We start from the raw sequence: 24,476 nt of genomic DNA, 5'->3' as shown, positions 1-24,476 counted from the left end.
ATCGCATGCATGGCTCTATTAACCTTTTTGTGAATGTATTAACTGAATGTACTAATGCCCGTAAGAACCGTGCCCTAATATTTCTTCCTAATTTTCCGGTATATCATGGTCATGGCCAGTGTATTTTATAGAAGCTATCTTATACGAAAAGTTGTATCATTAATCAATATCGGGCAAGTTCTAGATGCTTCTTAACGTCAAGGAAACTCCCAAGTATAAGAAAAACCGAAGGATTGATGTATATCCGCCTTAGGCTCTAAGGACTGGATAAAAGAGCTTTTAACAATGACGTAACAACTTATGGAGAAACTACTGTTTTTTTGTGTATTATGAACAGTGATTTCCGTCACAATATTTTTTAATTATTACGATTAAAAACACCCAAATTATAATAAAACTCTCTTTATTTCTTGCCGAAATAATTTTCATAGTCTAATAAAATTGAAAGAAAGAAGAAATGTTTATTCAGTATCATCGACAATACAGTTAACTTACAACAATACTTAAAAATTATTTAACGAGTAGGTAATTACAATAATACTGAAAAGGTATCCACTCAGCATGGTGTCGTAGCATCTCAATAGATAATGCCACTACGTAGTCTCAGTAGATAATTGGTAAGCTTACAATACAAGTTAAAATCAATTTAACATAATTTAAAATACTTCTTTATGTAGTTATTATCATATTAAATTTATGAATGTTTTAAATTTATGAATGTACTACATAGTATAAAACTCATATCGATACCTACCACAATTTATATTTTGTCCGAAACATATCTACAGCAAATTATCAACTTTGCTCTTAAAACTTTTCTATTCCAAAAATACCAGACACGAATGAATAAAAGTTACGAACTGTATAAGTGGCAGCGGTCTATTGAAGTACAAAGTATCCTTACCTACTTCCCACCGAAATGAAAGCCCAGATTGAATTTTAATCGCATTGTAATGGACGACGTTATGAAAATTCCCTTATCTGAATAATTTTGATATAACAAATTACTGCTCTTTAAATAATGACGTTTATTTTTCTTATTTCTAACTCTCACTGAAACCAAAAGCTTATTATAGTTTTTTTATGCAAGACAAGGCAGGTATTTGACCACAATCGCACCTGATGTTAAGTGAGATGCAGTCTAGGATGATATTTTTGTCCAAAATTACACTTTAAACAAACGCTATCAAAGAAAAATTAAAAAAGTCCAGCCCTCCAACTTCAAACTACTACCCCAAAGCGTTGTGTATTCCCTGAAAATAATTTACAAAGATAATTTAACTGAATTCAATACCTACGTTATAAAAACGGGATCGCATCTCTGGCAGATAATTGCAAAGGCACTCGATAGGAACAAACAGCCCAGATAGAATTGATGCTTGATCCCGGGCGGGATCTTCGTCTAATAGAATAGGGCGGTGTCGGCTCCAGATTGTTTATTTGAACGGGGATGCGAGGTTGTTCACACCGACTATTAGTGAATATTCATGGTTTTATTTATAAGTTTCAATATTCATTGACAATAAATCCCAATTAAAACATAATATAGGAGAGTTTTGTATCGAGTGATATGTATCTTAGGTAAAACATTTATAATGTCTTACGGTTTCTCAAACTATAACCTGGAGTGCAACTGTATTTTAAACAAGTTCATAATATTATGACCCCTTTAGTAGAGCTTTGAAGTACTTTATGTTCAAGCAGGTAAAGTTTCGCAGCGTGCTAAAACAAAGGCTTATTATAGGCTTCTTTATACCCATTATTGATGTATGATGGCAACTTATAACATTGTACGTAGGTACATACATTTTTAATTAATAAAAAGAGACATTACATTTTACTTCGCTTATAAATGTTATATTTGGCTAAGAAAAAGGATATCGTTGTTTTTAGCACAGTAGTAAGTTTTTTAAACTTTAAGGCCCAGAACAGACAGTGAAACGCAACTGCAAGTTTCTGATGATTCTTATGAATGAAACTGAAACTGAAAGTTTCAAACTGGTTGCGTCATGTGTGGTCTCTCAACGGACGCTATGGCAGAAACTTAGATGCAACTCAAAAGTAACTAGCAGTTGCAGTTTCGTTGCAGTTGCGTTTCACCGTCTGTTCTGGGCCTAAGCTAAATGTTCATAAAGGAACCATTGTCCCACAATTTGGCAACCGACTCACCTTCATACATTTCTAATTTTAGCTTACCCTGAAATATTGTTTCGCCATAAAATAAAGTTATGGGTTACCTCTACTTCATATCTCTTGCAGAACTGTTATCGCAGCACATAAACTATGAATAAATATAACGCGGTGGCCAAATACATTTCTAATAATATAAGAAGCTGGCTCTATTCCAAGCCTGCACGCCGGTGATAAAATAAACAAAAAGTTTACAAAACTTTAAAACTTAAAGCTTAGCAAGCTCAACTTTATCTCTAGACAAGCAAACTTTCTTAGTCAATTGATTTCTTGAAGTAGTTTGTAAAATGCAAGTTTCAAATATAAAAAGCTACCGATCTATGTACAGCAATTTTAATATTTATTTAACTTAAAACCTAAGCAGTGCTCTAACGACACGGGTGGGCAGTCGTTGAGATGACAGCGCGAAAATCGTCGGTATCCACTAATTATGACCCTTACCTATATACTACTATATTGACAAAGTTCTCCGTCTTAGTACGCGATATTGGAAATTTGGCATCTACAATCGGCAGAATAACATCTACTATCGGCAGAATGACAGTAGGAACCTCCTGGCTTTGATATTCAATTTTCAACTGTATTACCTTGTCAATCAGTTTAAAATTGATTACTAAGAATTATTTGACAGACGATTTCTACTGTCGACAAAATTAAATGCATTTGAATTAGCCTACAGTTTCCTCTAGCAAAGGGGTCTCCAAAGGAACCATAGATCATTGTAAGCAAAATTAAAAGTCAATATTTTGTCTGCAATTCTTTATGTTGAATAAAATAAATGGATAATCCCTCAATGAACATTGCAATCTGTTATGGAAACATTTAATATTTAGCAGTTGTCACCTCCTTTCTCAGATTTCACCCTGAGCAATATTGCAAGTAAAATCATGTACTTATTGTGCAATCTACTTATCTCATACATAAAGTTATCTTTGTTTCTGTCGTTCCTGTGGGAACTAGCGCAAGGACATTTGGCAATAACATTAAGGCGTTAGCTGTATCAATTTATTGAGGTATGCTTTTACTGCACTGGATATTGGATACTGGGTAATACTGGGTATTTGGATAAGAAAATTTTGTCACACCATTTGAGGAAATCACTATGAATACTTTAATGGACATTATCGAGTAGATTTTCAAAGTGGGATTTTGGATTTTACTTGTGGAATTTATGAATAAAAATATTTTACTGTATCACGATTTTGTTGTTAATAGTAAGGCGACTAGCACACTTAACCGCGTTCCGCGTGGCGACATATTATAACGAATCCCGTGCGCAAACGCGTTGTCAGTGTGTTGTGCCGCGCGTGTTTTCTATACAAACTGAGGTACTTGCATATAATGATTAAATCTGTCGTCCCGTGTACTGCGGTGGAGCGTGGTGCAGTGTGATAATCGCCTAGGTTCCGTTTTTTTTTATGTGTCAGGAGGCAAACGAGCAGACGGATCACCTGATGGTAAGTGATTACCGTCGCCCATAGACACCCGCACACCCAGGGGCGTTACAGGTGCGTTGCCGTTTGTAAAAATGATCACATCCATAAGCATGTTTTTAATTACTTCTTTGTATTATGGGGGCTATGGGGAGGCCTTTGTCGAGCCGTGAACTTCATTTGGCTGAAACGAGCGAACGAACGAATAATATTATGTGGGCGTCACGTTACGTTATGTCGCATAAAATTAAACGGTTTTTTCAAACATCCTCGCCCATTTGCATTTATTAAAAATCTCAGACATAACCGCAAAGTTCACTTGTTTAAGGATATCATTACCGTTAACACGGGATCTCCAAACGCCTCTCGTTTATTAATGTTCGCTTAATTCCCTTAATGTGTGTATGTGTTGATAAAATTCACACGCTCTACTAAATTGTAGTCGTTAAAGGAAAGCCGAGGTTATGATTACGGTTGTGAATTAGTATGCCATATAACATCTGAGCGTCTCAGACAGTACATACATAGCTTTAACTAGAAATGCGTGCTAGTTTGATCACAGATTGAACATTGAGTGAGATGAATTTGTGATCATCTTGTGGGTGAGATCGTTCTCTTAGGCCCAGAACAGACGGTGAAACGCAACTGCAACGAAACTGCAACTTTCTGATGATTCTTATGAATGAAACTGAAAGTTTCAAACTGATCGCGTCATGTGTGGTCTCTCAACGGACGCTATAGCAGAAACTTTGATGCACCTCAAAAGTAACTAGCAGTTGCAGTTTCGTTACAGTTGCGTTTCACCGTCTGTTCTGAGCCTTAATCTATTTGAAATACATATCTAAAGAAATGATATGGGTATGTGGCAGCATGTAAACAGCCTAAAGATAATTACGAGTACGTTCCGAACGAATCAGAGAGAAGGTCTATGTATCTAGGAGCATGTGCAGCAGAGGATTTCTTAAAAGAATGAAAGGATATAACATGCGGCAGACTAAGGATGAGTTGCACCACCTAACTTTAACGGTAACGATGACGATAACCGGTGTATTTTGTATGGAGTTTGACAAATTTTTGACGTTTGTTACAGATGAAGTAAGATGGTGCAACCCAGCCTAAGAAATACCCCGACACTTTCTTTCCCTTTCTTTATAAATTAAAATGGAATTGTCACTAAGGGCATAAAAAGCTCTTCCACTATTTATGAAGCTCTTCCAAAGGAATCCGTGCGCTCCGTGCTCACGTTTTGTTTCACATCCCGGTTGTAATAAATTAAAAACTCTGCACTGGCAAGATTTAGAGCAGGTACGGAGATTTACATTCCTTCCGGAAGTTCGGAAGTTCCCCTTTCAGAGTACGTGAAGATCCGTGTTGGGGGGAAGCGGAAGTGCGACGCAAAACGCGATGTGCGCGGCAAGCCTTTCGCACGTTTTGCCTCTGAAAAGTTTTGAAAGCTACATTGTGTCTGCCTTTATCATTTTGTGCCAAATAACGTTATATTGACTTTTTTATTTTCCTTCCTCGACAAGTTATCAGTATCGGCCTACTTACTGTGACGTAATGATTATAAATGGCGTACGAAAGTTTCGATGCTTCGGGCGATATTAAAAGTGTTGAATCAAAACTTATTGGCATGATCTAGTAAAAAGTTTTTAAAAGGTTTAGTATGTTTTGGTTATTATACATTACTATTGTACGCAAATGGAAAAGTCTAAGATGGTGATGATGAACTCATTAATAATATTAATGAATTCTCCAAACTATTTCGAAAATTAATTATCATAACATCAATACTGCGACATCTCAGCTACCTAATACAGAGAATTCTATTTTCTCCATACTATCTCATTAAGTAAATATTTTAGACCAGTTTTTATTCCTAAACCAGTAGTTAGCAAGATATAAATAGGTATAATTGACGTCAGGAGAATATACCTGGAAAGTAAATAGGTAATCATAGCACCAACCGGCTATTGTGGAAATCATTGGGGCCTATGATCAGCAGTGGACGTCCTATGGCTGAAATGATGATAATGATGAAATGGGTAGTCGTGTTCGTTGGTAAAAAGGCAAAATTACATTCACTAAACTGCCATTTCAGGGGCTCACTCTACTAATTTAAATAACTCAAACTTCCCATCCCATCACAAGTTTCACATACCCGCAAGCGCATCACATCCATCTCCTTGCCTTATCAAGTTGCACTCGGCGGCTTTAAATTACTTTAAGCACACTGCAGCCTTAATTAATGTCACCGTGCACTCTTCCAGGATTAGGGAGGGTGCACAAAGCTTTTGATCCCTTTAGTTAATACTTTTGCACCTAGTTTGTTGTAGGTGAGCTGGAAATTTTAATTACTTACACTTTTAATCTGGAAGATAAACCTCTTTGTATTTTTACACGAAGCAAGTGAAATTTCTTATGACTCACCTGTTGAAACATTTACCTGCTTTATTTTGATTCACTTATGAGAAAGGAGCTTTTATTAAACTTAAATTTTCGTCACTACGTGAGTGACATTTTGATTATAATTTATACGAATACCAAATTCTTCTCATAAACAAAATGCTTCTGATTCTGTATTAAAATACAAAATAAAATCATCAGTGAATTCTCGGCCTTATTCACTCTAAGTTGAGTAAATTATGGCGCGCTACTCTCATCAAGCACATCGCGCGGTCAAAAGAGACAAGACCCGACGTTGTAAACATTGGGTCCATATTCGGTTGCATAAAAAATATTGTCATAATTTAAGAGTGCATAAAGTTTTTTGGCATACTCATCATTTCGCATAACGTTCATACAGCATAAATCATAAGGCATATATTTTTTTGCCATAACCACTTTTATTATAATAATATTTTAGTATATATTTTTTCTGTATTCCCGTTTTTTTAATAACGATTTCTAGGCATAACATTTATTGGCATCTAAACCAATGCCATAAATATTACCATTCATAACATACAAAATACCATAATGTTAAGAAATATAAATAGACAAGCAAGCATGCAAACAAGCATGAAAGCAAGCAGCAAGCATGCAATCAAACAGCAAGCATGCAAGCAAGCTGCAAGCTGCAAGGAAGCATGTAAGCATGCATGCAAGCAAGGATGCAAACAAGCAAGCCTGCAAGCAAGCAGCAAGCAAGCATGCAAGCAAGCAGCAAGCATGCAATCAAGCAGCAAGCACGCAAGCATGCAAGCAAGCAGCAAGCAAGCATGCAAGCAAGCAGCAAGCAAGCATGCAAGCAAGCAGCAAGGAAGCATGCATGCAAGCAAGGATGCAAGCAAGCAAGCATGCAAGCAAGCATTAGGATTGCCTTATCTCCGGCGCTGCGGGAAGTGCGGTCCTTCCGCTCTAGCGTAACATATACCCGGCATGCCATGCTCCCTCCGCGCCTCCGGCTTTTAAATTACACTCTAGTATAGGGCAGACTAGTACCACGTGGAAGAGACCACGGCCAGTCGGGATCAACATAATTTCAGACCAGGCAAGCTTAATGTTTGTAAAAGAAATGTGGACTGTATAATATGTGCGTTATAATAGATAAGAGGGATTCGAGATCAAACAGAATGTAATTTCACGAGCTTAAGTTTTCTAAGAGACAGGTCAAAAATTAAGAACAAAAATGACAATGATACAGAGAATTTAGTTTTTGCAAATCTATAGGCCGAAAGAGTATAAAGGTGGAAGGAGGATCGTTCGCAACATCACAAATACATAATTATTTACTCTTCAATGTCGGTTGCTCTTATAGATAATATTTATGACTTTAAATGTTATAAATAATTACATTATGTTTATAGTATTTTATTAAAAACAAACTTTATGTATATAAAAATTATGTTCTTTACATTTATGATTATTTAAATTATGGTATTGAAAATTAGAGAAAGTTATTATTATGCCTAAGAAATCATTATGCATTTAGAAAACTATGCATATCAAAGTTTATGCGAAAAAACTTTATGCAAATACTGTTATGCCAAACTAAATTATGATGAAAAATGTTATGCGTCTGAGAGGGCACCCGTAAACATTAGCAAAGTACAATTAATAAACAGTTAAAATAAAACTTACAGTAGATAAAACGTACATAAAAAAAAGTAATATAAATGTATTATGTTACTCGTTTTTTAAAACAAAGTGCACAAACAAAACGAGTCAATTACTACTCGTATACGACAACTTTAACTGCGAAATCAACATGTCATTTAATTAGTGCAAAAATGTAGGTGAAACTAAAAAATGCGCAGTTAAATTTTATGTGCAAAAGTTATCAGGGAAAGGCAAACATGAATTTTAATTTGCAAAAACATACACTGAAAAAAATATGACATACGAGTAATTGAGAAAAATAAACAAAAATATTTCCATACAAACTGATGCTGAAAGCTGCGTATAAAACAGAACATCAGACTGAACATTTTAGTTAAAAATAACGCCTTGTTCAACTACACAAGTAGTATTAAGTAGTAGTAGGCAGTATTCACACCGTAGTATTTGATTTGATGAGCCTCGTGCCCACAAAATACGTGCACAGCAGTTTATAAGCTGTACGTCGAATACGTACAAATTATAAGTTCATCGCCCTTTTTAGTTGGTGATTTGGTTTCAACAAATCTGTGCCGACTGTGCAAGTTTTAAGCAAATTGTATCTTGTAAACTTTGGCAATAAAATAATGACGCTGTTTGTACACAGTTGTAGTGTTTATATTCCTTACAAGGCCAGTCAAAAAGATTTGTATTCATGTGATATTGCCTGAACCCAGCTTTAGCAAGCAATTTATTTGACGCCCCAGCCGTATAAAGCTGAAACGCCATGCGGCCATCGAGCATCGGGTAAATGGTGATAGATACCCACATACTAAGAGCATGGGAGTTCTGGGTAACGCCTCTGGAAATTCCAGCGACTTTTTTGTGGGAAGATCCCTCGAGGCGTTTATATCGCATTCCAATTTAGCCAGAATCGAGCCTATTTCTGTCAGCATTCGGAAAAATCTCTACTATAATCGTTACTGGAATTAATTCTGGTTGGATAGTCAATTGCCGAATAAGTGCTTCAAAAATAGCTAGAGGGTCCTAATTTATTTCTTAGAAAACGACGGATATGATTTATTCTCATGTCATATTATGTATGTCTCATGTATTTATTATGTATTTATGGTTCTCAAAGTAATACTCTTACATCTAACACGCATAGCTTTCATTTACTCAATATCGTTCAAGTTTATTTCACAAAAGAAATTTGATGCTACAAACTTTAAGCATCTTAAATTAAGTTGGAAAACGAGACTCAAAGGGAAGGAAGTCCAGAAAACCTATTAGTTTACCTTGTAATTACTTGTGCATTGCTTACTTTGACAGCGAATGATATTAAACTAGCCTTTGATCTTCAACGTGCTACAAAATTTAGTTTACTTTCTCTAACTCATTCGGGAGGTTATTTAAACGAGGCTTTGGTGACAAATAAACCAAAAAAGTAAATAAAATGTTAGTTCGTAAAAGGTAATTTTGAAACATCTTTGAAAAGGAATAGCTCTCTGTCTCTACGAGAAGGACAATGTATGTTTTTTTGTTCTGCCCTATAACAGCCCTGTGCAGTGTGCATATAAGTATACAGCAATACATCATCTATACTTATAATAAATCTGTAGAGAGGTCAATTCTGTACATGAAATATATTTTCAAAATAACTATCAGGGGGTGATAAGTGATCGATACTTAATGGAGCAGACCTATTTGTCGTTATCTATGTTGATGATATATTAATTGCTTCACGCAAGAGAGAAACCATAAATAAATTCAAGCAGGAACTGGCAAAGAGGTTTGAACTAAAGGACTTTGGTCAAGCAACCTTTTGTCTAGGGATCGACATAAAGAAAAATGGTAATGAATATCACATGTCACAGGAGAGATATATAAAGACCATTTTGAAGAGATTTAACATGGAGGACTGTAGTCCTGTACAAACTCCAATGGAGATGGGAAAGATAGCTATGAGTGGCAAAGAGAAGGATGAAGGAGGAAAGTCTTTTCCGTTCCGAGAACTCATAGGGGCACTTATGTTCTTGAGCGTAGCGACTAGACCAGATATCGCAAACGCGACGGCAAAACTCGCACAATTTTCAGATAATCCTCAGGAAACTCATTGGAGAGCTGCAAAGCGGATCCTTAGGTACCTAAAAGGTACGATTACTCAGGGTTTAACATTTAAACCGATGGGTAAGTGCATTCAAGGTTATGCGGATGCAGATTGGGGTAACTGTGAAACAGATAGACGATCTTTTACCGGCTATGTTTTCATTTTAGGCGGAGCAGGTATCTCATGGGCATCACAAAAGCAACGCATCGTTGCGACGTCGACTTGTGAGGCTGAATTTGTAAGTTTAGCGGAAGCTATGAAAGAAGCAGTGTATTTGAATGGCTTACTGAAGGAACTTGGTCTTCACCATTGGTCTAAGGTAAGCATGCATGCTGATAACTTGGCTGCTATCTGTCTAGCTGAAGATCACGGTGTTTATCACGCGAAAAGTAAGCACATCGACATTAGGCATTTCTTTATAAGGGATGTGCTGCGTGACAATAAGTCGATAACTTTAGAACATTTGGCAACTGAAAATATGCTGGCAGATATTTTCACCAAACCTTTGCCTCGTATAAGGCATCACTTGCTGAGTAAAGGGTTAGGGTTGCGCGTACTCTAGTGCCTTGTATAAAGCATGAGTTGAGGGGGTGTGTTGATGAGCACCTTCATGCTGTATAACGTAGAGCTGGCTAGCTGGAACCGCTATGATAGAACTGTCATTTATATTCAAATGTGATGTTGTCTTTAGCTGTGTAATGGCTGTGCCGAACTCTCTATTGTAAATATTCTACGTGTGCTTTGATATCAATATATTTATTATGTTACTACCAACCACTGTGTTTATTGCTCTGTAGCGGACTTAATATATCCCTAACAATACTGATGCCAAAAATGCAATCAGTAAAATTTTTGTCTGTCTGTCTGTCTGTCTGTCCGTCTGTATGTTCCTTATAGAAACAAAAACTACTCGACGGATTTTAACGAAACTTAGTACAATTATTCTCCGTACTCCTGGGCAGGTTATAGTATACTTAGGAATTCCCACGGGAACGGGAATTAGCGGGAAAATCCTTTTGTATGAAAAATCTAAACCGCTTAAGTTAGACGCTTAAAATTTGGCATGCAGGTACCTTAGTAAACTTAAAGCTTAGTTACAACAGGATATTGCAAAATTCCTACGGGAACGGGAGTTAGCGGGAAAAAACATTTGTATGAAAAAATCTAAACCGCGTAAGATAGATGAAGGGGGTAAAACGGGATCCACGCGTACGAAGTCGCGGGCGGCCGCTAGTGTTGGAATAAAGACTGATTCTTGTAGCGTGTGTGTCGTTTCGTGTTTTATACATTCCTTTTACGCTTGTTTTTTTAAAGCTTTAGGTGTTTTTAATAGCTGTAAACCATATTTAATGTTATTTAGATATAATAACACACCTAAATATTTTAATATATTGGTGTGTTATCATACTTATTACCTTGGAGACTAAATCAGTACCTTTTGTTTACGTTGTTTTTGTTGATTGACACGCATACCTATTTCCGCAAATATGTCACACATTGGGAACAACACCCTGCGTAGATACTTAACATAAATATCCCAAGCACTCAGCCCAACGAATAACACGCCGGTCAATATTCCAACGAAAACAATGCTTGTTTGCAAAGGTTTGTGGACATAATTTTCGCGTGTTACCAAAGCTTTACATGTTACAGTCAAAAACTCATAATCGGCCTAAACCACTTTTGACTCCAAAAAAAAAACTGTGTCCTCATTTTGTATGCACAAATCACATAAACGTAACTCTTAAAATAGTTTTGTAACACATTATTGATGATTTACCAGTAATTTTCACTAATCGTAATATACTAATCAGTTGGGTTTTTATTGGCGGTCAAGCTGTAGATCCTGGCAACACAGGAGTTGCAGTGGTGGGAAAGAGAGGTGGGAATAGTCCCGTTAATCGTAATATTGTATGAATTCTGACTGATTGGTAAAATTTTAAATCGGGCGAAAGCACTTTTGACTGATTGTTTGCAGTCAAAAGTGGTTATGACTAACGTCGTTGGTCAAAAAACCACTTTTGACTGGAAAAATCAGTCAAAAGTGATATTGACCAAGGGCGTCGATAAGAACCAATTTTGACCTATTATAAATTTTGACTGTAACTTAAACACTTGACAAAATATTTCACCAGCCTCGCCCTTAATAGGCATCCCACAGGTGCGGCTTTAGAGGGAAATTGTTCACACTATTATAGTTTCAATCTTAATTATAATATACGGAGTAAAATTGTCGAATAGTTGCCGGTTATTTATAGAGGAAGTGTGATCCATTTATTGTTTTACAACAGGCATCTTTGTAAATTGATAATCTTCTTTTTTTTCTCCTAGCCCTTATTTGGAAATAATTAAAAAAATCTTATACCTATGTAGATATTATTATTTCCAAGTCTCGAGAAGGCAGCCGACAACGCAGTGGTTAAAAACCACTGCGTTGTCGGGACAAATAAATTCAAACTTTTGTCATAAAAGTGGTCCAAAATTAAGTACATACCTACTTAGGTATTATTATTTGTTTTAGTTTATTGCACACTACCTAAGCACACGAGAAAACTTGCAGCTAAACATTATTGTATTTATATTGTATACAAACTAAATTTTAAATTAAAACTTGAAAAAGTCGAACTGCCTAAGGCGGGAATCGAACCCACGACCTTTCGCTTGCCGGGCGACTGCTCTCCCTAATACAAAATGCATATACAAACTATTTGTAAAGAACAACACATGCTGTAGAAACTTAGTTCTCATGTTCATATCAAAGCATTTATCAAATTACGTAAATGATGTCGAAATTATCAACGTCTTCCACACTCCGGCAGTAGTTTTACAAGGATACTCCCTAAAGTTAAGGAGACATGGATCATAAACTCTTGAACTTCACCGTCAGCCGAAAGTGACAAGTGACGGACGATTTGGGTCGACTACCGAAGTCAGGTTATTTATCAGTTAGGTATTAATTTAATAATTACCTTTAATAATTACCTACACCTGACCTCTCGATACTTTGCTTCTTATATTAAGAATAACTGGGTTCGCTTATGGTTTTTTGTACGTTTTTATCTTTACCTTTTTTATAATAATCCCTTAATATAGTCCAGTCATTTGGTACAAATTAACGTGGTTACCTGGAAAGTTTTTCGGCAGTTTTGAAAATTGGTATTTCTATGGATTTTGATGTGCTCTTTCCGAATTTCAACTTTGCGACCTCGTACGGACTCCCGGAAAACTTTCCAGGTAAAACTATGAAATGACTGGACTATTATTATAATTTAAAGATTGTTTGAGAGATAAGCTTGGCAACAAACCAAAAATTATTATGAGGTGGACATAATTACAAAACTGAATGTTTTGCTAAAATAACCCTCGCTGTGTGAAAATGACATGCAACGTTCGTGCGTCACGTGATTCTGTCAAGCAATGACTGACTCCATAACTGTCAACTTTACACGTAAAGGTCACCCTGCACCTCATTCGTCATGACAGCGGAACAGTGGCAAAGTACTAATGTGTAAAACGAGAAGCCAAACTGAAAGCCTCTGCAATGTCGTATCAGTTGAGAATTTAAATGTCTTCATAATAATTATCAAAGCATTATGCCCGTTTTCACCATTACTCCCAAATGAAAACAAAACTCCTGTTATATGTAACCATAGAGGTCATTTAAAATTAGGGATTGATGGTGAAAACGGGCATTAGTCTAACTAAATAAGCAGTTAGCCCATTAAACCCAAAGTCTCGGTTTACGGGACTTGAAGGGCTACGGTACCATAACTTTAAAATTGAAGACATACGGAACTGTTTTTCTGTAGTACAGAGGTAACACAAGGAAATAACTAGCTACCTTATGAACGCAGTTCTTGTCAACTACACCATACACCGGAACCTCATTGTGTGGATGTCCTCACGGCTCTAAGGGCTAATTTCCTGTCCAGCCCCACAGCCACAAGATCGATGCCTCTACTTTCTCTGACCCATTTCCCAGGCGTGAGCAATTCTTTCACGCCATAACAGACCTTAAATATGGCATGAGATTGCACTTGGGGCGACGAATTTTTGCCGGGAAATGCTTTAGAAAAAGACCCACCGGAAAAGCTTAAGTACCTTTATTAAACGACAATGCAGTAGGGTCAGAAACATTCATAAATTTTCAATGCACCGTAAATTATTTTTCTAATCTAGCAGCAGCATTTGCTGCTTCTAAAACAAAACAAACTATAAAGTATTTTTCAGTTACTGAATATTGACTTTGTTAAAAGTGGTAAAAATATGTTAATATATATTTTTTATTATAAAAATGTCAGATTTTCAATAAAACTTATCAAAATATTTCGGATATTTTTTTTTTATTTTTTTTATTTTTATTTATTAATTTTTTTATTGGGCTATCAACATGAGATTTAGACAGTATTAAACACAATTAAAAAATTAAGCCAAAGGTCTCTAGCTAACTGCTCCCACACAAACGATAACCACAGCATGCATAATATTATAATGTAAGCAACCCGTGAACTTTACACAATACATTAACATATGCATGCATATGCTTATGTCTCTCCGCGTTGGAAAAAACGAAGATCTTACAATTTGCACATGCAAATCATTAACCGTATCTTTTGTGTTAATGTTATTTCCAAAATCACCGCCACGACCTCTAGTGTCAGCTTACTGACTATATCTTTTTTATGACTAAGGTCCTTTCCAGTTAATGAGCTCTATTGTTTGTTGATCACGTACGTAATTCGTTTTCGTCATAAAAAGCGTTATTCCTGTTCTAAGCTGTCCTTTGTTTTTGTGAAAGACGTGTCCTTAATTTAATCTTTGTCGTTACTATATTTTATTTCAAAATCATTTAACAAGGTTCGTCTTAGAGAGCATTTCTGTCGAGTTGTAAATTGAATAATAGCTAAGAAGAAAATTGAATCTTATTGTTTAGAGATTTATAGCCCGATGTATCTTCTAAATAATCTCTAAAACAACTATAACCAAGTTGTCTGTAAAAGCATGGATAAGGCTGCCTAAATGTAATTAAGTACATACGTAAAATGTCAAAATCTTTATAAATTCATAAATCTTTTTGTCTGTGAATATTTAAATATACATAAAAACGGATAATACAATTTATTTTATACAAAAATCTTCAAGTGACCACTCGAAAAATTTTAATTCATCTTATTTTTTATTTTTCGCGAAAAAGTCACGCGTCCTCACCCCAAGTTCAAACTTAGAACGTTGAATAATTAATCACATTTCCCACAAAAATATGAATGGCCACCTCGATTCGCATATTTTGTGTACAAAAGCCTTTGTCCCGATCCTTGGGGACCACGACTTGAGGCCCGGCTGTTTTCTGAGTCAGCAATATTTGCATTTTAAGCAAAATCAATTCGTATTTTGGACGCGAGGTTGTTTCTTTTGTCGAAGTGTTTTTTTAGGGTTAGGCGCTTGTAAGATGTGATTTGCTCCTTTTATGGAAAGTCGCTATTGACTTTTTACGCAACGACAAGAGAATAAAAGGTTTATTAAAAATTCATTCTCTTTTAAACCCTTTATTTGTGAAAAAATGAAAATGAAATGTGTATTTGGCAGATACTTTAAAACTCGGATATTTTTTACGAAACTCCAAACAAATCGGTAATGCGAGTACCTATATTCGCAGTGAAATTTAATATTTGCCTGACTTTTCCCTCAAAACATCATTAATTAAAGCTAAGCAAGCGAGAATTTATTTCAAATCAACATGCCATTTGTTCGCTGAAAACATAACGTCCATTGTAGAAATATGGTCAAAGTTTTTCCCCGACCTCTTCGATTATCTGCGAACCTTCGGGGTCTCACCGGCCCCCATCCATCTCTGTCGCGTCTTCCAATTTTGAATGCCAATAATTTAGCGTTCAACCCGTCGAGGTTTCGGTCTACCCACATTTTACGCTCCTCCGCGTGTCACGTAACGGCTTTTTCGTGGTCTAATCGGCCGAAATGTGTATCGTTACGTTTTGCAACGTTCGATATTACAACCTTTCGGGTGTAACAGCGTGTTTTAACGCAATTCTATTGGCTATTTCCCTTAATGGCTACGTATTATCCGCTTTTATAAAGTCGATGTAGGTAAGTAGGTAGTTTGAATATTGCGAACGGGATTCCCAAAATACAAATACATAATTTATTTATTTAACACAAGTTATAACAAAAGGAGGAATTTACTATCAATATTTGACATTCAAAATTATTTGCGAAATACGAACGAGATAAAGTTTCAATACTATCACGTATCAAACAATATCTGCCGTGAGAATAAATTCACTCCAAAATATTCCTTTTCCATTGAAAAAGTCCAGATATAGGTAAGTACAAATTACACAAATATAAATTAACTATGATGGACTAAATGTAAAGTTTCGTCTACTCTCATAATATATCTTCTATACTCAACATCAAATAAACCGCACCTTCCGCGACGCGAACTTTAACGATTTTCTTCTGACACAATCATAATAGTGCCCCAACAATATTGGTGTTATTTGAAAGCCCAATAAATATCCTTAAAGAAAATCACATTTAATTTCTTAATAAATGATTAACATATACCACAAATGTGACTTGAAAAAATACCTCACTTTGGGCCCACCTATGGGATCAATTAGACCAATTTTTATGGTTATAAAACCAAATAATGATCTCACGTGTCCTCTTTAACAGATGGATAGCGATTAATCCCAACTTAACAGTTTTATAGCCATAAAAGTTGGCTCTAGCGTAACTACCTATTTTTTGAAGAATTGACTCTGGATCCTTCTAAAGATACATTTTTGGGGTAAAAACCTTTCCTTTAATGAAATGAAGGTTAGAACTAGGCTTTCAAATGGTGCCAATATTGGTGGGAAGTGGGGAAGCATACGTTTCAAAATGCTTGTCGCGGGAGGTGCGATTTATTTGATGTCGAGTGTATTTCTAATGCCAGAATTAATCACAACGGTTTCAATTATTTTACAAAAGGAGTGAAATAGTAACTCACCAACAGAGTAACTTTCCCTAAAGTGAGTACCACTCACAAGTGATAAAACGATCAAAAAAAGTCGCTGATAGCTCTCCTACCTGGATATTATAAAGCGGTCGTCTGTCCTTCTAAACGTCATCTCGGCATACCTACGTCAGCGCCCGGAAGGCTTTATACACGCAATTTTTCATCCTACTAGTCAACATTCCAGATCTAGAAACTCCTCACGTACGTTTTATTATATAAATGGGGGTGTTTTCTGTTTGCGTAGTTTATATTTGCGGTCGGCAGGGGATTTTTATATCTGCATAATGGCCAGTCGTTTTAGTCAGTATCTCTGTTTGTTGATTTTCCGGCTGTATGGAGATCTTGTAAGCTTAACTTATTTAGATTGTTTCACTAAGGCTTTAGAGATATACGTTTCCTTCTTAATATTCATTTAGGCCAACAAAACCAATGAAAACAAGTAATGGAAATTCGTATAATGTCTCATCGTCTAACCAGGGGAATTGCTTTGGACGTCATCCAACAAGACTAGTTCAATATATCGGTATTGTTTCGTGGCAAGGCGACGCAATCTCCCCGGGCAATGGTCCAGAACTTACAATTTCGCTACTTATGCTAAGTTCACCGTATGTTAATATACCTATAGTTATTCTATAGTTGATCTTTATTTACTAAGGACAACTAACAAAGCTGTTTTCTCGATTTAAAAGCATTTCATTTACATTCTTAGATGTTTTCTTATAGTCGTAATGCCTTTACATTCACAAGAACGTGTCGTGGAACAGAAACTTGAAAAGTGACTTTATCAACTTGAAACATCAAGCCTATAATTATAACTTTAACTTTGTAAGAAAGAAACTATTTGTTTAGTTAGAGCATAGTAAAATTTGACAAAATTACTTCTTTGTAAAACCACTATATTAGTATACTATTTTGGTTATAGTTAGACTTTTCACTTGTTCTGCATATTAAAATCATGCTAATATGAATTTCATCTCAATATCTAATTTATTGATGTTCATCATCTACATACGCAATATTTGAAGTATGCGACGCACCCAAGCGAATCAAAAGTCGATTCTACGGTGAATCGATTGATCCAATAAAGACCTTTACCGACCCAATCCACCAAACCCCGTAGAAGCAGGCGTAAGTAGCCAATTACATTGTCTGAATCCAAAAGAATTGCACCTTTACCCCGTAAAGCGATTTCCGTATTTCGTCTCTATACGTCCCACTTACTCGCCTAATGGTGTCAATGGGCGAAAGAGATACATAAATCTTAATTTAGAGATATCGTTTAGTCTAATAGGTCCTCCAATACAATGTGGTATTACGGGGTTAGATTTAAGCTGTCCTCAAAACGATATGAAGTCATTACATGGGATTAACAGTTCTGTTTGCTGTGTCTGTGATTGATTAAACCCGTATTTAAATTGCTGGTGCGTGGTGTAATCAAGTAGGCAATTGTTTGTTAGTTTTGAACCCTATATCAATTTAAACTTATTCAACTATCATGATATTTGGTAGCAAATACTTGGAACGTATTGTGATCTACACGTGTACGATCCAGTTAACACATTTCAGAAATAGGTTAGACACAGAGTACGATTTGATTTGAGTGACTCTACATTATGTTTAAAATTTATGTAATGAATTGTTCAGATATACAAAAAAAGCTGCAGACAGCATTGAAAAAGTAATAATTTTCCCAAGAAACATGGAACAAAACCTTAAAAAGAATTCGCGAGTCACATACTTAAATGATCAAAGGTTTGCTTAGAGGTAAAATGGGATTGTGAAATATATTGTCTGATTCCCCTTTTCTTCGGAAAAACGTTGACTTTGATACAAAATTTCTTCAATGGTGGAAATTTTTCTTGATTTTATAAAGTTAACTTAGCACCCGAAAACGTACCTAAACTGTGATAACTACCCTGAAACCTTAAACTATTTAATCATCCTTTGTTCAAGCTTTAATTGTTAATTGAATCCCATTTGACTTTAAACTTCGACCTTTGCGCCGGTTAAAACCTTAAAGCAATTAATTTCCTTCGTACTAAAGCATAAAAGATTTTAGAATAACGTTTAATTAATCATTTTGTTAGAGGTAATACAATTTTCATTAGGAACATGAACTTGACCTTTTGTTAAATCGGTTTAAGCGATACAGGTAATGTGACATTTTAGCTTTTATAATTTCGTTAATTCGCTAACATAAGTATATTAGTTATGACATAAAATGAAGACAAAAGGCAGAAAGGTCTTGATGTTGACATTTATCCAAATTAAATTCTACGAAATTTTAGTTCTGAAAACTGCGCTTGTTACATTCCCAACAACTCGTATTTGTCATTTTGTATCGTTTTTACTCATTTTCAATATTGATTTGCAAGCGCGCTGTTACTAAACAGTAAATAAAGTTAGCAACAAATATTTAGTAATCCGAGTTTTTTATTTACAAATTATTAAAATAAACAGATATTTTTACAACAAACGCAAATTTTTCGAATTGCATAACCAAAGCAATAGGTACCTACTACTACTATTAAAATCCATTATGTTGCGTAGAACTGTTATTGACAGGCCATGCAATTTTCCTCTATATGTAATGGTGACTCAGCCGTCGTGTGGTGGATTTTGCGATTTCGGTGGCTGTGTTTGTTCCGTTGCAATATTGGAATCAAGTGACTTGATGGCTACTGGCATTTCTGTACGGATTGGGAACTTCGCCCGGGATATTGATGATTCGAAAGGCTAGAAGTCGGTATTGATTGGTGTTGGATCATTGTATAAAATAAGCTAATGTTAAATCATAAACATAACGCTATTTGTGCTAATTTAACAAAGCGCTGGCTAAGCTATTTAAGCGAATGTGTTTGATACTTTGTTTCGATTGCCAGATTGCCGAGAAAGCCATTGTAGATGTTTTCAAACTTTTAAGAAAAAATGTTCTAAAAGGTATATTTTGTTGTTGAATGTTTACCCTAAACTATGATATCAACATCACTTAATAACAGCAAACATTTACGCCCATAAACTGAGTGTGATGTAATAACCAAATCATTTACCTCAATAAATCGTCATTAGGAGGGACGCGGTCACGACCATAAGTCATAGTGCGGACGTCAGCACATCAAGCTTACCACTGTGGCATCTTATTTAGTACGTAACAGGAGCTATTTCGCAACAAAAAAATATACTATGATATGCCGCCTGTACCAAATTCTCGCCGTCAATTCTTGTTATTATGATTGATAAATGAATATTATTATTTGCGTGCGAATTTCTTCGGATGTTCATAAAGTTGTCGATTCAGAAGTTACAAGGAATTGTGAAACTTTTACCTATAAAGCCAGGAAGCAAGGTTTGACGTTATGGGAGTTGTTGTGTGTCATCAAACAAGATTTGTGCGTACATAATTTTCCGTGTACGTACATCTTTTATGAGCCGATAAGTTTATTTATTAAGGCTGGGTTGCACCATCTTATTTTAACATTAAAACACGTAAAAAATCTGTCCAACTCCATACAAAAAGCACCGTTCTCGTTATAGTTACGGTTAAAGTTAGATGGTGCAACTCAACTTATGAGATACAAAATAATTTTGACCAACAAGAACTTTTTATTGTGATATCTTTTTTCGTAACTACTTATTAAAATTTATTTTAAATAATATGACTTTGAGTTATTACGTTTACATTATTTAAGAACCTTAAATTAAAAGCTTTTAATTACTGCGGCTTTTGACTCTGCGTTTGTTTTTAGTAAATCGGCATCAAACTTCGGTTTTAATTTATTCTTAGAGTTTATTCTGTTCACAAAATATTTTTAATGAAAACACCAAGTACCTAAGTAATAAGTTGAAAAGAAAATTGGAACAAGTAAAATTAATAATATTGGCTCAAAATAGTATTGAGTTTAAATTTCCAATTAAGATCAAAACAACTTTTATGATTGTTGTCGTCCACAGGTTTATCGTTAAGTCTTTTATGAGTATTAAAATTATCTTAATCTAGTTCTTTATTTTAGAGACATTTTATGGAAGCCATTTTGATTTTTATTCTTATTTAAACTTTAATACTTCTTGTATGGGGTGGAGGGTTAATATCCTGAGCAACAGGAATTTTCCTAATTCAGGTATTACTGTCACAATTTGTTTATTATTATTATTCTTAATAAAGTATAAAAAAAGACCAATGAAATGGTTATTAATGTGCACAGAAATATAATCTTTCTGGTAACCTTTAAAACTAGTCCTATTGAGTAATATAGTCTGCGCTAGTAAAAACTATCAATAAGTTTAATATGATAAATATAGACTCAATCAGAGTTTTCGTCTCTATTATCATCAACAATATTTATTATGAAAAAAAAATACATTTTACTGTTTGGAACACTAGTTTTAGTACGACTAATCGTTAAAATCACTTGGCACGTAAAATCAATCCGAAGCTTAGTAGCTTGTAATGTTAGTACATTATAATAGCAACAGAAAACAAGTACCTGTGTACAAATATTTGCGACAATAACAGCGCCATTAGCGGTGAAATATTACAATGCTTTTTGTTGGACTTAAGCAGAGTCGAGAACCGTTTCAGACGACCTACTGAGCTGAAATGGAGGCCTAGTTTTCAAACGAAGTGGCTTTTTTCCTTTGGGCACTATTTTCTTTTACTTTAAAATGTTTGAGGCGCTTGAATTACTAAAAGTCAAAATTTTTGTCGAATAAATATTATGTTAGTTTTACTCCATTTGTTTGTCCATGAGACATAAGGCGCATTCAAAATTAAAATCGTTGACTTTTCAAATCACCATATAATATCACTTCACCAGTATCACTTCATCAAGTCTTTATTAACCTAAGAAGTTTTAATCATGAACGTTTTTGCTATAAAATTAAAAACTGTGAATAAAATTTCATTAAATATTTTTAGTCTTAGTAACTTCCCGAATGAAAATTAAAACCCTAAACGACATTCTTGAATAATGACGACTCTTTAAAAATGGTAGCCTAAAATAAATACTCTAAAAAACATGTACATAAAATAAGATTGTAGCTTTACGTAGTATTAAATTCCATTGCAAAAAATATTTATAAATAGCTCCATCTATTTTTAATCTGCACAAACGTTTGCCCTCATCGACCACTCATATTTTTTTAGTTTACTTTATAAGATTTACGAACAGAAAATTATTTTTAAACTAAACAATACACTTACCCACACACTTCTATCAGCTTGTGAAGACTTTCTCTCATGTTTTCCCAATTTTTCCAATTTTATGCTCACAAAAATATCACATAAATCCAAAATTGTTCCTAATGCTTAGATAATAACTACAAATATTTTTCATAATAGTATTTTTCTTTAAATAAAAGAAAGTTCCACTTTCACTTCAATACAACATCGTTCGAAGTTGACCTGAGTTCCGTAGCATCGGCTCGTAGTCGCGTAGCGGGCGCCCGTCGTAGCGGCCAGCCATCTACTGGTGCTACAGCTACGAGCTACGCCGTAGTACGCGCGAGCCAAACTTGTCTGTAATGCATCTTATCTCAAAGCAATAAGAACTATTATAAAAGAGTAACATAAAGAATGATGGTGGGAATTCCTTTTTTCTTAATTTTTGTGATATTTCACTCGCTCGGTTAGTCGCCGTGACATTCCTATTACGCATTTTCATTGAAATAATTTATCAGTTTATCCTCATGAATATGTGCTGCTTTGTATTTAATTTGATACTTACATATCTATTCTCATAATAACTACAGTCACTACGACGGAAAGGTGATAATAACGAAACGATGTCAGAGTCGGCTGCCGATTCAAGGGTCGGTAGTTTGATATCTGTTAACCGCTGGTGAATTATGTTGAACCTATTCTTAACACGACCATAATACACATATTTATCTGAGTTAGAGGGGCTAATGGAAATATTGATTGTAATACATATCTACCAATTACTAATGTTCTTTGAAATTAAAAACATACATACAATTTATGTTTACGCCTCTTGAAGGCAGAGGGAAAAAATCTATATTTTATCTTATGAATAATAAATTGAAAAGGATTTATCATTCCGGTATGTCAATCCAATTAATTTATATCGAGCTCATTGGTTCGCTATATAAAATCCATGCGTACAACATTGCTTACACACGATTAAACACGCGCTTAACTAATTAATTTTTGATGTAATAAATTTCGACGTGACGTATTTTCAGAACAGAATGACGTCAATTCAGATTAGTCGGTCAGATTGGAGTCACTGCCTATAAGATATTAATAGTTATAAAATAAAAAAAATATCCAAAATATCAATGTTTATTCTCAAAAAGCTTCAAATTTTTCCATCCTTCTCACGCAAGCGAGCCAGCATGAGCAAAATTGATAATAGACCCAAATTAGTACGAGAAACTACGCTACGGTTGCTTCACTTGTACATAAAACTATATATTGTATATTCAACTATATTATTAAAACTACATTAGAATAGATTAAATATAATTAACGCTTTCAAAAACAAAAAGCAATCTAATACTACAGTCAAATAGTCTAGTAGAAACCTGTGTAAAAAATGTTTCATCATTTCTCGTAAGCACTACTCACACTTTACAAAGCTTGTTGACAGAGCCTTCCAGTCCTATCTAATCTATATCTAGTCCATTATCCAAGAATAGATGTTAAAATAGATTAAAGTATAAAAAATGACGTCTAGACGTTTTAACTAGAGAACATCTGGCAAATTATCTTTCAATTTTGTCCATTATTTATAAAGTAGGGCTAAAACAGTTTTTTGATAAGGCTGAATTTGGTATTCATGGAATTATTTTTAACGTTAGTTGGGTACTATAATCTTGAAAGAGAGCTGATGTTCGTCGGTTTTATTTGACTGATGTGTTTTTTCAAAATGTGTCTAATGGTGTATACCTATCTTGTTGGTGTTAATAAATAAATAAATAGAAAAAAATATTACATCATAGCTTATGAATTGTATATGAAGGCAAACTTTTAACAGTCAATTTTACTAAAAGTTAAAACTAGGTACACCAACGCGGGTCTACTTGCCTTTGAGTTACTCTATATGAAAATTAAATACATTCACGTCATAATTCAAAATACTCATAAGTATATCTACTTTCAAAGAATTTCACGTCGCTATTCTAAACGATTTAGTGTTAGATTGAGTATATATTTTTACGAAATAGGATTTACATCAATCTTTTTATGTAAATGCGTTCTCATAAGTTTAAATTTAGGAGAATACTTTATTTGCGAAAATGCCAGTAATTCAAATCCCATCGAATTTTATTGGAGTTCAATATTACTTAATCTAAACCCTTTTAACCCTTTACCATTTTGGCCTTTTGGGAGAACCTGTCAATCTGATATTTATATACCTTCATAAATTTCGATAAGGAAATGAAATGCTGCTTTCTATCATATAGAGAGAGAAATTCAACAGAGTGAAAAAATATTACCAACAAGATAAGTATGGGATTAAGTTCAAGGAAAAGAACTCAATTTAGTTGACAGGTCAAAGAATAAAATGAAGACATTACAAATGTACATTATGAAAATGTACAAAATGTAAAAGCACAGCACATTTTTATATTGTAAGTTTATCAGCAGCCTACCTATCAAACATTTCTAAAGAACCAAAAAATTCTGCGAAATAATGAAATCTTTTCAATTCAACGAATTCAT

General features: G+C 34.7%; 1 protein-coding gene across 1 annotated transcript in view; it reads right to left on the bottom strand.

Moving 5' to 3' along the window:
• Positions 1-22,224, bottom strand: part of LOC135076296 (octopamine receptor) — a 42,372-nt gene extending 20,148 nt beyond the window's left edge. The window contains exon 1 of the mRNA XM_063970781.1: positions 21,993-22,224. The gene's annotated coding sequence lies outside the window, so the exon portion shown is untranslated. The remainder of the gene's footprint in view (positions 1-21,992) is intronic.
• Positions 22,225-24,476: the final 2,252 nt, after the last annotated feature.

This window comes from Ostrinia nubilalis, chromosome 11, assembly GCF_963855985.1.
Source record: "Ostrinia nubilalis chromosome 11, ilOstNubi1.1, whole genome shotgun sequence".
NCBI classification, from domain to species: Eukaryota; Metazoa; Arthropoda; class Insecta; order Lepidoptera; family Crambidae; genus Ostrinia; species Ostrinia nubilalis.
This window is presented reverse-complemented; position numbering and strand designations above follow the sequence as displayed.